This window comes from Salarias fasciatus, chromosome 12, assembly GCF_902148845.1.
Source record: "Salarias fasciatus chromosome 12, fSalaFa1.1, whole genome shotgun sequence".
Taxonomy (NCBI): Eukaryota; Metazoa; Chordata; class Actinopteri; order Blenniiformes; family Blenniidae; genus Salarias; species Salarias fasciatus.
The window spans coordinates 2,876,263-2,890,656 of NC_043756.1; positions in this window are offsets into that span (position 1 = coordinate 2,876,263).

Sequence of the window (14,394 nt, forward strand, 5' to 3'; positions counted from 1 at the left end):
TAGTGAACAATTGGTGCAAATATCTAAGACCTAATCGAGAACAATTTTTGAACCCCCCATCAATTTGAGATGGAGTAAAATCCCTCAAGGTTCCTATCTCCGACAAGATAGAGAGTTTCTTAGGTAGATTAAAGACAGTCTGTATGCTTCTCCAGATTTTTAATGTTATTTTTGTCCACTCACCCATCTGGATGTCCTTGAAAGGAATATCTGAAAAAGGAATGGTCTTTATTGGAGCTGAACACAAACATTTTTCGATATTAGTCCATCTGGTATGAGCCTGATCCGTCATCCACGAGATCACTGGTCTTACCTGAGCGGCCCAATAGCATTGTTGTAAATTTGGGAGTCCTAAACCCCCCTGGGATCTGGGTAACTGTATAATTCTAAATGGAATTCGAGGGCGTTTCCCCTGCCATATGAATTTTGATATCAATTTATTCAATCTATTAAATGTTGATTTGGGAACCTCTACTGGCAGCATTTGGAACAGGTAGAGCAATTTAGGTAGAATGTTCATTCGTACTGATTCAACACGACCAAGCATGTTCAGTGGTAGTGTTATCCAGCGATCCAGATCCTCACTTATACTTTTAATAATTTTAGGGTAGTTAGCGTCATACAGTTGTTCTAGAGAACACGGTAGATTTATGCCTAGAAATGAGAGAGTCTTGATGGGCCTGATAACCCGAGGGCCCGTCCGCGGCTGAGGGCTCCACTCCGACTCAGACGCCAGCAGGGTGGAGGTGGGGGCTGGTCTGGACTGGTATCATCAAAGAGGAGCTTGTGGGACCTCTTCGGGTTGAGGATGGAATCCTGCTGCCAGTTTCTGGGAGACACCTTCTGCACGCAGTACAGGAAGAAGTCAGCATCATTCAAACATGATTTTCATGCAGGACAGTGATGCATCACACGCATCCCAGTCCTCCACTGCGAGGCTGGCCAGAAAAGGTCGAAGAAGAAAAAAATAATGACATAGCCTCCTTGTTCACCTGATCTGAACCCCATACAGACCCTGTGGTCCCTCATCACAGTCCAGCTCTCTGTGGTTGGTGGTGAACAGATCAAGACTCTGACAGAATCTGTGGACGGCAGCTTTTGAGAGTCTCGCAAGGAAAGGTGTCTCTGTTGGTCACTGATTTGTTTTTGTTTTGTTTTTGAAAGCCAGGAATGTATTTTTGCAAATTTTGTGTTGTTCCATTGGTTTCCCTGGTGAAAATAAATGGGTATATATTTGTTTTTTGTTAAGTTGCCTAATAATCATGCACAGCAATAGTCACCTGCACACACAGATAGCCTCCTAAGGTACTGAAACTAAAAAAGGCCCACTCCAACTTCCACAAATATACAGCTTTAATATTTGAGTCTTTTGTGTTCATTGAGAACATAGTTGTTGTTCAATAATAAAATTAATCCTCAAAAATGCGTCTTGCCTAGTAATTCTGCGCACCCTGCAGGTGTGGGTGTAGCTTAAGCGGTTCTGGTTCGTGGTTCATGGTTCTGTCAGTGCACAGAACATGTTGCCCACCTGTATACTGTTTTATTAGAGTCATCACTGGTTTTATTAGGAATTCATCTTTCTCTGAAGCTGTGAGAGAAAAAGGAAATTAAACTCTGCAGGGCAACACTTACAATGAACTTGATAAAACATTTTTTACAATATATCGGTATGTTTTTTCACCATAAGAACAAGAAAAAAAATGAATACAATTATGTTTATGTTTAACCGTGAATGAAACAACCGGCGGTATGGATTTGACCTCCTGCTGCTGGAGTCATGGCTGCTCCCAGGGAGAGAAACTCATTCTTTAGCTGGAAACTCGGACATTATTTTGTATTTCGTTCAGATGAGGCCCAGAGCTTCTCTCTACACTGTAAATTCTGCCTCCCAGCAGTGAAAACGCTCTCAACATCCGGGGACTCATCATCAAACCTGAAGACACATCTACAGGTATGAAACACACCTGAACTCACAGTGAAGCTCAAGTCTGCTGCTGATCCTGAGTCAGATTCCCAGCAGGTTAGAGGTTAAAGGTCATGTTGCTGGTATTAATTGAACACAGAGTTCAGCGTGTATTCATGATAATCAGCGTTGTGTGTTTGCTGTGTGTAGAGTTGTCACTACACTGAGCGGACGACACATTATGTTTACTGTTGAAGTAATCTAAAAGTAACTATAAAAGTAATCTGGAATGTTATTTTTGTAATGAAGTAGTTAGAGGAAGCTACTGATGACATGTTTTGACAAAATGAAAAAAAAAAAAAACAAAAAAACAAAATATGTCCTTAAAAGCTAAAACCTACAATTCCCACAATACAACCAATGACCTTTTATCGTTTATCCTCCAGGTTGTGAAAGTTTAACAGCCTCAAGAAAGTTTTTAGTCAAAGGTGCGAAAAAAAGCTGAATTAAAAACACCAGGATTATTTTATCACAATCAAACAATCTAATCAATGTATATCAGACGATAATTTGCCTGTTTTTAAACTTTTTGTCTAGGATTTGCTTGAAACTGAGGAGAGGCTGTGAAAGCTGATACATCCACTAGATGGCGCCCTCAGTCTGTGACTTGTTTATGTGTTGCAGAGCAGCTGGTTGGTTTCACACTGATTTAACACAGTGTCAGTCAGCCTGTCATCGTGTCCCAGGGCTGTCTGTCACATGAGCTGTGTGTGTGTGTGTGTGTGTGTGTGTGTGTGTGTGTGTGTGTGTGTGTGTGTGTGTGTGTGTGTGTGTGTGAGCTTGTTAACCCACACATAGGAAAGTTTTATTTTCTGAGTAAATGTTCATTTTTAAAGCTTTCCTCTTTGGAAGAAGGTCTTTCAGTGTGTAGCAGACACTTTGGATATGTGTGTGTGTGTGTGTGTGTGTGTGCGAGCCATGCAGCCTGGCTGGCTGGAATAACAGGCAGCCAGAGCTGACAGGCTGATAAATGGTTTGTCTCTTCGCGGCCGCTCAGCCACGACCGTCCAGGCTTTAATGGACGGAGAGTCTGTTAGAGAGAGAGAGAGAGAGCGAGAGAGAGAGAGAGAGAGAGAGAGAGAGAGAGATGTCAGGAGATGACTTAAAGAGCCGATTACAGCTGAAATCAATCAACGCAGCCACGCACACTTTCTCCTCCTCACCACCTCGCTATTTTTGTTCCTTTTTTTTTGGAAGCACCTCATCCATTCACCTTCTGGACCGCTCTGTCCAGAAACTCCACATCTGGACGGGGGATCGAACCCGCAACCCTGCCTTTGAGAGTCTAAGTCGAACGAGCACTTTATTAGTCCTCAGTGGAAAATACTTGCCAGCCTGATGATCAATAAAACGTACCAGCTGTTGAGGGGCAGCCCTGGCTCTGGCACTCACACTGTTCATCTATTGGGTTTCAACCTGCAAACCACTGATCCCAGGTCAGCTCATTGAGGATGGAAGCAACCACTGAAACAGCAACAGCCGAAGTTTGGAATGACTGACAGCAGTTCTCATGAATTCAGCATTTAGCCTGATTTAATTCATCCATCCATCCAGTTTTTAGATAAATGATTTTTTTTAATCCAATAAAATGACTTCTACTTGGCTGTTATGACTTGTTGCAGTGAAAGAGAGCAGCTGAATACACATGGTGGTGCAGTGGACCGCTCTCCCATCTCACTGCAAAAAGCCCTGGTTTGACTTCAGGCAGATTGCATGTTCTTCCTGTGCGTCCACAGACATGCATTCAAGGTGAACTGGAGAAAGAGAGAAAAAAAAAATCCAATATATTCGCCGTTTGAGGCGATCTCACAAAGCCGTACTGGTGAAACAGTTTTGTTGACCTGTGACCCTGCAGCAGCTGCTTCCTCCCTCTGAAACGCGTGTGTGTTCTGTGTGTTCTCTGTGTGTGTGTTTCGGGCGGCTCACTTCGGGCTGTACGGCCTGTACCGAGGCAGAAACAAAGGCGGCGAGGAAAAGCGGCGAGGGCTTGAGGGACAAGAGGTGCCCTGCGAGCTGTTTGAGCGAGCGGCGTCTGTGTGTGTTTGTCTGTGTTTCCATGCAAGTGACAGCTTGCGGCAGCGGCTGACAGCAAATAAACATGTTCCAGTAATTAACCTTGACAGGCCCAATGTGGTGCCAACAGCAGAAACCTGCTAATGACACAATTAATCCATAATTAAGGCATTCTGTCACACCGCCGCTCACACTCAGCCGCTCAACAGCGTGTGTGTGTGTGTGTGTGTGTGAGTGTGTGTGTGTACATTCAAACAATTGTTACACATCTGCAAAGGGAAATACAGTACAAACCACTTTGTTGAAAGGCTGGAGAACAAAAAGGTGAAACATGTGCTGCCCTGCGAGGACCTTTCCTCTGTAACCATATAGCAGCAGAGAGCAGCGCCGGGACAAGCTGCGGGTGTAATCAGTGGCCGTGGAAGCTAATTATTACAGACGGCAGCGAAACGCAGACGCTCTCTTTGAAGAGGGGAAAGCGGTGTTTGCTGAAGATAATGAACCCTCACAGGCGAGCGGCGACCTTTCTTTTACGCTGGTTTTATTGAATCTGCTTTAGCACCTTCAACGTTTTTATAGCGGCTCGGATTGACTGTAATGTGTGTATTACAAAGTGTGGAGAGCCGGGGAGGCTTTCCGAGAGGCCGCAGTAAAGATCCCGGCTCAGAGGACGGCTGTGGGACGATGTGCTCCGTCTGTTCGCCGTCGTTCAGACGGACGGTGGTCAGGACTGGAGCGCTTTGCTCTGAGAAATCATGTTGCACTGTCAGTCTAGCGGTTCAACTTTTTATCTCAAGGAAGCAAATATTCTGACATGTACTCAAGTATGAGTGTAGTATAAGTCATGGTGAGCCAATTCAACTTCAGTTCAAACAACTTTATTAATCTAACAAGGGCCAGTTCATTCAAGGCCTCACATTCATTCATGTGTTCAGTTAAAGCATAATAAATAAATAATCAATAAACAGATCACTCTATCAGGGAATGTATTCATGCATGGGACCGAGGGAGGTCACTGAACAGCGCGGCAAAACCAGATACAGTATGATGAAGGGTGAAGTTGAAAAGGAAGGCAGTATTAAGAAAAAATGAAAAAATACAACTCTCGATAAGACCAGTAATAAAAATGTTCCGAATTGCTGCATAAACAGGAAAGTCTTCTGAAAGGAAAACGTTTTTTTATTGGAAATTTGTCATGTGAACTGAATGTGATGCTATAAGATACAGATACCTGAAAGATCTGCGTGATTCAACAACATATAAATAATCCCTTTTTGCCGCCTCTGCTTTCTACATTGCTTCTGTCTTAATCAATATGGCCACAGGAGGGCGCCATGCGTCACACCCTTTGAACGGTTGAAAGTTAAAAGCATGAAATGTCCTTTTAATGAGGACCAGGGTTGCAAAATTTCGGGAATTTTCAAAGTTGGAAACTTTCCATGGGAATTAACGGGAATATATGGGAATAAACGGGAATACATAAGAAATTTACAAACTGAAGGTTGGCCCATAACAGGGAACTTAAATATAGTTGGGGGAATATATTGTAGCACAGTCTTGGCTAAAACAACCACATTTAATGCAAGTACACTCCTCCATCACTGCACACAGCTCACTGCTGACTGCAGGCTACTGAGGCCACGCCCCCTACATGCACTGTGCATTCCTCCATCACTGCACAGCTGATTTCATGAAGCCTGGAGGAAACACTCTGAGCTCAAAGCACAAAACTATTGACGCCACACATTTGAGCTGCGGACTATATATAAGTCAAGTAAGTTTTGATAATATCATGGGGTAAATATATTTACCCAGGCCCTGTTAACTTGCAAAAATTAAATAAAAATGTATTAATGCAGTTGCAGTAGCTGACTAGCTGGTAAGTTAGGTGCTAAATTAAAGCTATTTTTCATTGCATTGACCATTTAAGAGGCTAGCTTGTTATAGTGGTAGCTGGCGGGGGGGGGGGGGGGGGGGGGGGGGGGGGGTTGGGGGGGGTATTTACTCAACATTCATGTTTTGGTTGTTCATTAAAGGTGCATTAAGGAGTTTTACAACCTTAAAGATACTTATTTTCCACCATAAATGTGTTACACATTTTTAATGATGTGTACAATGTGCCCTGACATATTCATTACCAGAACCTCTAACAGCGCTAAATTGTCACTTGAAAGTTGCAGTGCCGGTCCGGCACCAGAATTTTTTTGGGGAGAATTTGAAAGGAATGACGTAATGCGCGCTCCGGCTGGTTAGGTTTCATTATGTCCGCCATTACTCCGCCAGATGCTTTGTGAGCAACAACTGAGCAGGATCTTCCAGAAAGTAAGAACAGACTGGCTTCTAGCACTGCCACAGCTCCACACAGACTCCACCAGGTAGAAGAAACTTAAATCTTACTTGAGCGCTACTAAAAGAGCGAAGACGGAGTCCTCCTCTTCCGTGCACGCGAGCCGCAGGGACGTGTTTTTCACTAAGCTGCGTTACGCCCAAGGCCTGCAGGGGGCGCTGTTTCGCATAAAACGTGCAAACTCCTTAAGGCACCTTTAAAATAATTGCATATACAAGAATGAAAACTAAAGTTGTACTGAAATAAATCTGTTGAAATGTCATGTTTTTGTATTATTTTGCATGGATGTCTGCTTATGACAAAAAATATTTACATTTATGTTTGAATATGATAGTTTGTTTAAATCACCCCCAATTTCCAGTTAATTCCCATAAATTCCCAATAATTCCAATAATTCCCATGAAAAGTTTCTAATTTTGAATATTTCAAAATTCCCCAGCTTAACTTCCCATGGAAAGTTTCTGGAAATTTACCGGAAATGTTCTGCCCCTTTGCAACCCTAACGAGAACAAACAGCTGAGATGTCTGTGAAGGTGTGGTGTAGACCAAGACTTACACTCATTTCCTCACGATTACTAATATTCCAATATATCACAGTGTTTTCTGAACCAATGCATTTTCACCTGGAACGTTCTGGTGTGAATAACAAACGGAGTTCGGGCTCCTGTGAAACTCTGCAGGCCTGCTTGCATCAGTCAGGGCTTCAGCTTCTGTACGTATTAAAAATGTATGGCGGAGATGCTCAGAGGGGGAGGACGAGCAGGAACAGCAGTTTGCTGGACGGCGCCTGGTTTGCTGAGCCGCCACTGAGAGCATGAGCAGGCCGGGCCGAACCAGGTTTCATTAACCAGCTCACCTTCCTGCTTCATTCTTACACAGGTGCGCTTCTCTGAATCGATTTCAGGAAACGTCTGACCTCTGAGGACGTCTCTGTGAGTCAGGTTTCACCAAATCACAGCGAACATCTGCTCACTTTGAAGCTTCACACTAAAGAATATTCCAGCAGCAGTAAATCTGCCCTGCTTTAGTTTTTTTTTTTTTTTTTTTTGCTGAATTTATGTTTCTGTTTAATATTCCGGCACAATCCATCCCCAAACACCCCAAAGGACATTTACGAGTGTTATACGATACATTCTGCGCGGATACTGAAGATTTACGTCCACTGGCTTTAAATAAACCAAATCTATAACAATGTGCGGCGTGCGATCCAGTTTCCACGCAGAGAAGTGAATCAGCTTCATCTCTGACTGCAGGGACTCGGCTTGTAAGGAGCATTAAGAGATAAATATTTTCTGTAGAAAGGAGCCGGCTGCATCTGTTGAGCATTAAAAATACGTGTGTGTGTGTGTGTGTACAGTATGTGTGTGTTTAATGCTGTTGTGAGGACCCATATCTTCACATTATAGCGACTTATCTTACATATGGAGGAACAAGTCAAGATGGTATAAGCAGAGGGAAAAATTCTGACTTTCACATTTTCTGTGTAAAATGTGAAAGTCAGAATTTTTCCCTTCACCAAAATAAGCTAATCTTATTTTGGTGAAGATTAGTCTGAAGGTTGGATGAAGGTTGGCCTGAGTTTTAAGGCGTTTCAGTATTTGAGGTTACTGTAAGTCTGCAGGAAATGAATGCAAGTCGGTGTAATTAATGAAAGAGCGCGTGTGTGTGTGTGTGTGTGTGTGTGTGTGTGTGTGTGTGTGTGTGTGTGTGTGTGTGTGTGTGTGCCTGCTTTCTGGTGGAGCTGCACACTTGAGACTCATTCCCTCATCGTCACCAGTATAAAGACTCTTCCTCGTCCACAGATCAGATTTAGCTTCTAGGAGATCGCAGCTTGGTCTCCCAATCCAAGCATCACAGTTTCAATAAACCCACAGCATTTTGGGTAATCTAAATGTAGTCATGGTTGAGTCCTTCTGCACATGCTCAGGAGATGTATAACAGCGTTTGCCATCCATGTGATCAGACGTCATATGTCAAGTGAAATCGCTCTTCCAGACTGTCACCAGCACGTTACAGACTTGTCAGACATGTATTTACTTAGAAAATGATCCCAATGTGTCGACACAGTGCAAATACTGTCTGATTTCTTGTCTGAACTCCGGTCGTCAGACGAACCCCTCCTCGAGGCAGACGCCTCGGCTCACAGGGCCTGGCCCTCGGGCCTCCTGTACGCCTTCGCTCTGACCTGCCTCTTGAGCCATTTGCTGCGCCGGGCGGTGTTGCAGGGCCTTCACGTTCTGGCGGGAGCCCCGGACAACCCCGGCGCTTTTCGGCACGCAGCCACCCGCTGGTGAAGCGGTTTCTGCGTGGGGCGTGTAGCCAGGTCATGCAATGACTGGACTGGACACAATATAAATTTTATGTGGGACTTTATTCCCCGACTGAGTTAACAGCATTAGACTCAGCATTCATGTGACAGGATTGAGGTTGGTAGTTCACAGTAGAAGCAGAAATGTTGTGAAACAAAATCAATACGTACAAATATGGTCGTGATATAGACAACAGTACCAGCTCTCGCTCCTAAACAGAGACAACACAGATATAATACATCAGAAGGAGTTTCTTCAAACAAAAATATTCACCAATTTCAGTAAATGCATGAAATGGAACTTTATAAACAACACAAACTTTACAGTACGACCATATTAACATGCCTTCAAACATAGTTCACACACAAAATATTATTAACTTACTTCCACTCCTGTGGTTGACCTGTGCATGAACACACACACACACCTGGAACACAGCGAATCTCCCCTCTGAATTCACAGAACACAACTGAAAACCATTATACTCAGAGTATACAGAACAAATGATATTAACTTCACACACTGATAAAGATCACTCATGCTGTTCTGTAGCTCAGTCTCTCTCAACGTGGAGGTGAAACAGCCCAACCAGCACGCCTCAATCACCTTCTCTCTCCAGATACTTGCATGTGTATCTTTTCCCTCCTGTTCTCCGTGAGTTTTTTTTAAAGTCTCAAAGTCTTGAAGTCAGCTCTGGCGAGACCAGCCCTGCGGTGCTCTTAAAGTGACAGTACCACTACTAATTTCATTTTCACTTCCCCTTGGTTACAGGCGTATAGGCTTAGGCGTCCCCCTAGACATGTCATTCCCCCATGGGACCTCCACGTCATGCTGGATGGTCTGGGGCGGCCCCCCTTCGAGCCTTTGGAGCAGGTGGACTTCCGTTTTCTCTCCTTCAAGGTTGCCCTTCTTTTGGCTCTGGCTTCTGCCAAAAGGGTTGGGGATCTCTGCGCCCTGTCGGTCCACCCCTCCTGCTTGTCCTTCAGCCAGGATGGTGGGTTGGTTCATCTTTGGCCTAACCTGGCCTTTCATCCCAAGGTGATCACTTCGGATTTTCGTTCGAGAGTGATCCGGATCAGGGCGCTTTGCACCTCGGATGGTTCGTCGGTGGACGATCCGCGGTTGCGGTTGCTGTGTCCGGTCAGGGCTCTGCGTTGTTACGTTGAGCGTACAGCTAGCTTCCGCACTATCTTACCCATTCCGTCTCTGGTTGTCCTCCTGTCCTCAGATGACTCCGGGTGAGATCAAGTTCTCGGTGCACGTGGAGACGGTGTTGAACCGCGTCCCGCAGCCGGAGTACCGGCAGCTAGTGGTGGACGAAGTGGAGATCCACAGCATCGGCTCCATCGTCCACCTGGCCAACAAACATGTTCTACAAGGATCAGGTGGGACTCCGCCCTCTGACCTCTGACCTCTCTGCCGTGAGCAGTCAGAATACTCAGAATTGTGTGGTTGGTCCTGCAGAAGGACCTGGGAGCGGAGGAGCACATTCTGGAGAGGGACCCGTCCACCGGCGTGTGCAGGCTGCTGTACGACAGCGCCCCCAGCGGCCGCTTCGGCAGCACGACCTACCTATCCAAGGCCGTGGCGTCGTACGTGCAGGACTTCCTGCCCAGCGGCTCGTGCGCGGTGCAGTGAGAAGACGCTACAAAAAACTCCACCCGCAGTTTTCTTTTGTTCTTTGACAGTTAGAGTAAGATCGACCTAACTCCCTGACACCGATCAACGATTAACTCTCTGTGTTTCAGGTTCACTGTGCAAACTCTCCTCCAGTCAAGAAACGTTGGTTTGGAAAATTTGGATAAATCTGAGGAAAAAAAGGCACAAATACAGAACATTTTTACTAAACTGGACTCTGCAGCTAATTTGACTCTGTTGTGGAAATTCTATTAAAGGTGCTGTAGGCAGGATTTTGCTAGTCAATGCTAATTTTTCTGTGTTTTCTTTGGATTAAATGTTAGAGTATCCATTGATAATCCTTTAGGAGTGTAGCATAACTGCACTACCGCGAGGGCGCAGCGTTTCCATCTGTCTCTGTTCTGAGCTGAAAAGGAATCTCGACAGCTCCAGGTATCTTTGACCAATCAGAAGAGCCCCTGAAGCTCTAACCGTGATTGGTCGAGGGGCGTTTGTCGCACGTTCTTGTGGGAGGGGCTTAACTTGCGTAAGGGCGTGATGTCAGAGAAAACAGGACAGGATTGGCTGTGCTGGGTTTCAAATCGCCATCTTAGGTGGGTCAAATCGCCATCTTGCTGCGGAAGATGCGGAATCCTGCCTACAGCACCTTTAATAAATGCACCAACGATGAGTTCCTTATTGGTTCCTTTATTTCCAGTTGCAACAGCAGAGAAGTCACAGCTGCTCAGTCAGTGTGAGTTCTGAAGTTCTGAGATACAGACTGATATTTATACCCTGTCCTGAACCCCTGGGGCCAGGGGCAGACATGTTAATGTCATTAACATGTCTTAGAGGCTGCCTTCAGTCCAGAAGGGACACATATTTAAAGGTCTAATACAGGATTTTCTCGAAAAGACGAAGCCAAACGTCTGTTACTCACTTTTTGAACAACGCGCATGCGCCAGACCATCCGCCCGGCTCTCCTGCTTCTCCCAGGAAACGCGGAAGCGTGCGAGCGCGATCTCCTCTTCTCCGGACGTGCACGGCTCTGTTTACAGTTTCTGCGATCGGCCTCGCTCATACATAAAGCATGTTTTCCGAAACAGTTACAGTTTCATTATGTCAGACTCGCCATCGGTAGGTACTAGCTCAGACGCTCACCGACTACATAAACACTCTGAATGCGCAAAAGGGAGAAGCTTATTGGGCGCAAGCACGTAGAACCGCCTTACGAAAGCAGCTCGTCAGAATGATTGACTAACAGACCCACCAATTATTTAGGTGATCCATCCGGATCACCATCTTAGAAGAGCATCTTAGAAGAGTAGCATACAAACCATAGATACCTTTTGGAGATTACGCCCGGTTATGGGGAGACGCATCTGTTTAGCATATAACAGGACAAACGGGAATGACATCCCCCCCTTCTCGGCTACAGTTGTGTGAGGATCCCAGGGGGCCGTCTGCTGGGGAAGTCTACTTAAAGTTGATAACCATCACGTGCATCAAATACATAAAAATTCCATTACAACTCAAACTGTGGTGCATTTTTTTTTTATGTCTCAGTTTTACCTGTGGATGGATTCACTACCCTGGAATAACGAAGCATTTTTATTTGAAGTATCGATGGACGGTGGATGTTATAGTTGTTATGAGAAACGGTTGATTAATTGAACTCAGAGATTTTTTTCAAAGACCGACAGTATAAACCACTATTGTGAGTCAATGACTGCAGTGGAACTTCAATCCTAGTGTGTTATGGGAGAAAAAGGAGGGAAAGATATTAAAGTTTGACCTGAATGGCCTCAAAATTCAAGTTTACAGCCAGATGATCACGTATTTCTGCCTCGGTCTCTACTTTTACGTCACCTTTAATACGTCGAACTTGTCCTTTATTTATTACCGCCACGGTCCGGATGTCGCTCGCCCGTCCAGACGCCCGCTGTCCTGTCATGTATAAAGTACAGATAAATAGAAAACATCTATTTATTTTCTAGTTCTTAACGGAGAATTAAACACAGGTGAAATAGAGCTAAGCTGCCTTAACGTTGATGCACTTCTAAAAACTTCAGAGTGAAGCTGAATAGATCTTTTTTTTTCTTTTTTTTTTTTTTTTGCAACATGAAGCATTTACTGCATGCTGTGTTTGTGCACAAGTTGCTCTTGAAGGTGAAGCAGTGAAGTTTGGTTACTGTGTGCAATTCACGTCTCTGTTCTGTCAAAGTGCCTTCGTTTCATTTTTGTTGTTGTTAGTGCAGGTTGTAATTTTTTGTTGGTTTTTTTTTGCACAGTTGCAGTAAAACTCATGTCTGTTTACTCTCACATGTGTTTGGATGTTATTTATTTCACTTCACCCTTAAAAAAGCTGTGTTGTAGGCCTGGTCTGCCTTCCCTGTGTGCTGGTGGAGCGTTCCAGCGTTCTCCAGGCCCTGCTGTTGCTGGGTGGAAAACAAACAAACAAACAAAAACATTGTTTTCTCGTTAGAAGAGGTTACATGGATGAACTTTGAATTTTCATAGTTTTCCTATTTATTTTGTGTGAATGCCTGTATTTGGTTGGGAAGCCGCTACATTCACTATTTAAAGAGCCAAATTAAGAAACAAACTTTCAACAGTCGTCTCCACAAACCGACCTCTTCCAGTTTCCTGAATGTGTGCCGTGTGTGCTGAGACCATCCTTTCCTGTGTGCGACAGGAGCTGCATGACTACGGCAGATTCAAGCAGCACCACAGGTAACAGTGTGATTTTTATGCCGTTCGCTCGCAGCCTCGGCCTCCACCGCTCAAAACTACAATAGATCTATAACATTTTCACAGGGCATACAGTGGGGCAAAAAAAAGTATTTAGTCAGCCACAGATTGTGCAAGTTCTCCCACTTAAAAAGATGAGAGAGGCCTGTAATTGTCATCATAGGTTTACCTCAACTATGAGAGACAGAGTGGGAAAAAAAAATCCAGAAAGATGAGATATGTGAGATGAGATGAGATATTTCTATGCATGCTCTCATTTCAGATAATGTGCATGCAACTGTGAAGGTTCTTCAGTAACTACAATATCAATGTGTAATTCTCATTTATTCATCCGTCGCTGTGTTTTCTTGTTGCTTTTAGAGATTTCTGTGTTGGCCAGAGGCAAAGAAGAGCAGCTGGGACGGGAGGTTTTCCAGTCCAGGCAGCAGATCTCTGCTCTTCAGGAGCGACTGGACTCCGTCACCAAGGTGGGTCATTATGACGACAATAAGACGCTGCTGGGCCGCTGTTTCAGTGCAGACTTCAGCCCCTGTTCATCACATTTTCTCCTCCTCTCTCCTGTTTTGCAGGAGTTTGACACGAGCGTTGAAGAGCTCAGTGAGACTCTCACGTCATTAACATGGACTCCTCAGCCCCCCATAACTTCTCGTCACTCTCTACTGAGGGTGATCAAACTGAAATCAAACAACAGGAGGTACACTGGACCACCTGTGAAGGTGAACGTGAAAAGAATTTGCTCTTTTTTTTTTTTTTTTTTGTCCCTATGATTTCAATATTCCTCTCACCTATTAAATATTAACATTTTCTTACATACTAATCAAAGTCTAAACATGTTTTTAAAGACATTTTAAATGATTGGGGCAAAGAACCAAATCATTGTCATTGTTTTGCAGACTTTGCCTCCAGGCCGTACAGGCAGTCCGTGTTGAGGAACCAGCCCACCACCAGGCAGCACTGCGCCCCGTACCCCCCCAGCAGACAAAACCGATTCAACAGCTGCTGAAGCCTTGATGTTCTGCAGTCAGACATCCTCAAATTCACTTCACACACTTTTACATGCAGTCCTGATCCGTTTCACGACAGCGTTCTGCGTCTAACTCGACCATTTGTTTTAACTTCATGTCACTCTGATACAGATTCGTCATATTGGGCTGTTTGGCTTTTGTTCAGTACATATATGGAACCTTTCAGACACAGTTTTAATACTGGGCTTTGTCTCAGTTGATGAAGATCAATAAAGTGTCGTTTGTTTATCATTTCTTCTTGTCATTTATAATGAAGCACCTGGAAGAGATCAAGAATGGACCGTCAGCAACATTGGATTTATCTGGATAGATTCAGAAGTCCTTTTATAGTTTTATCATGACATTACTCTCAAAACATCAGCCTATTGG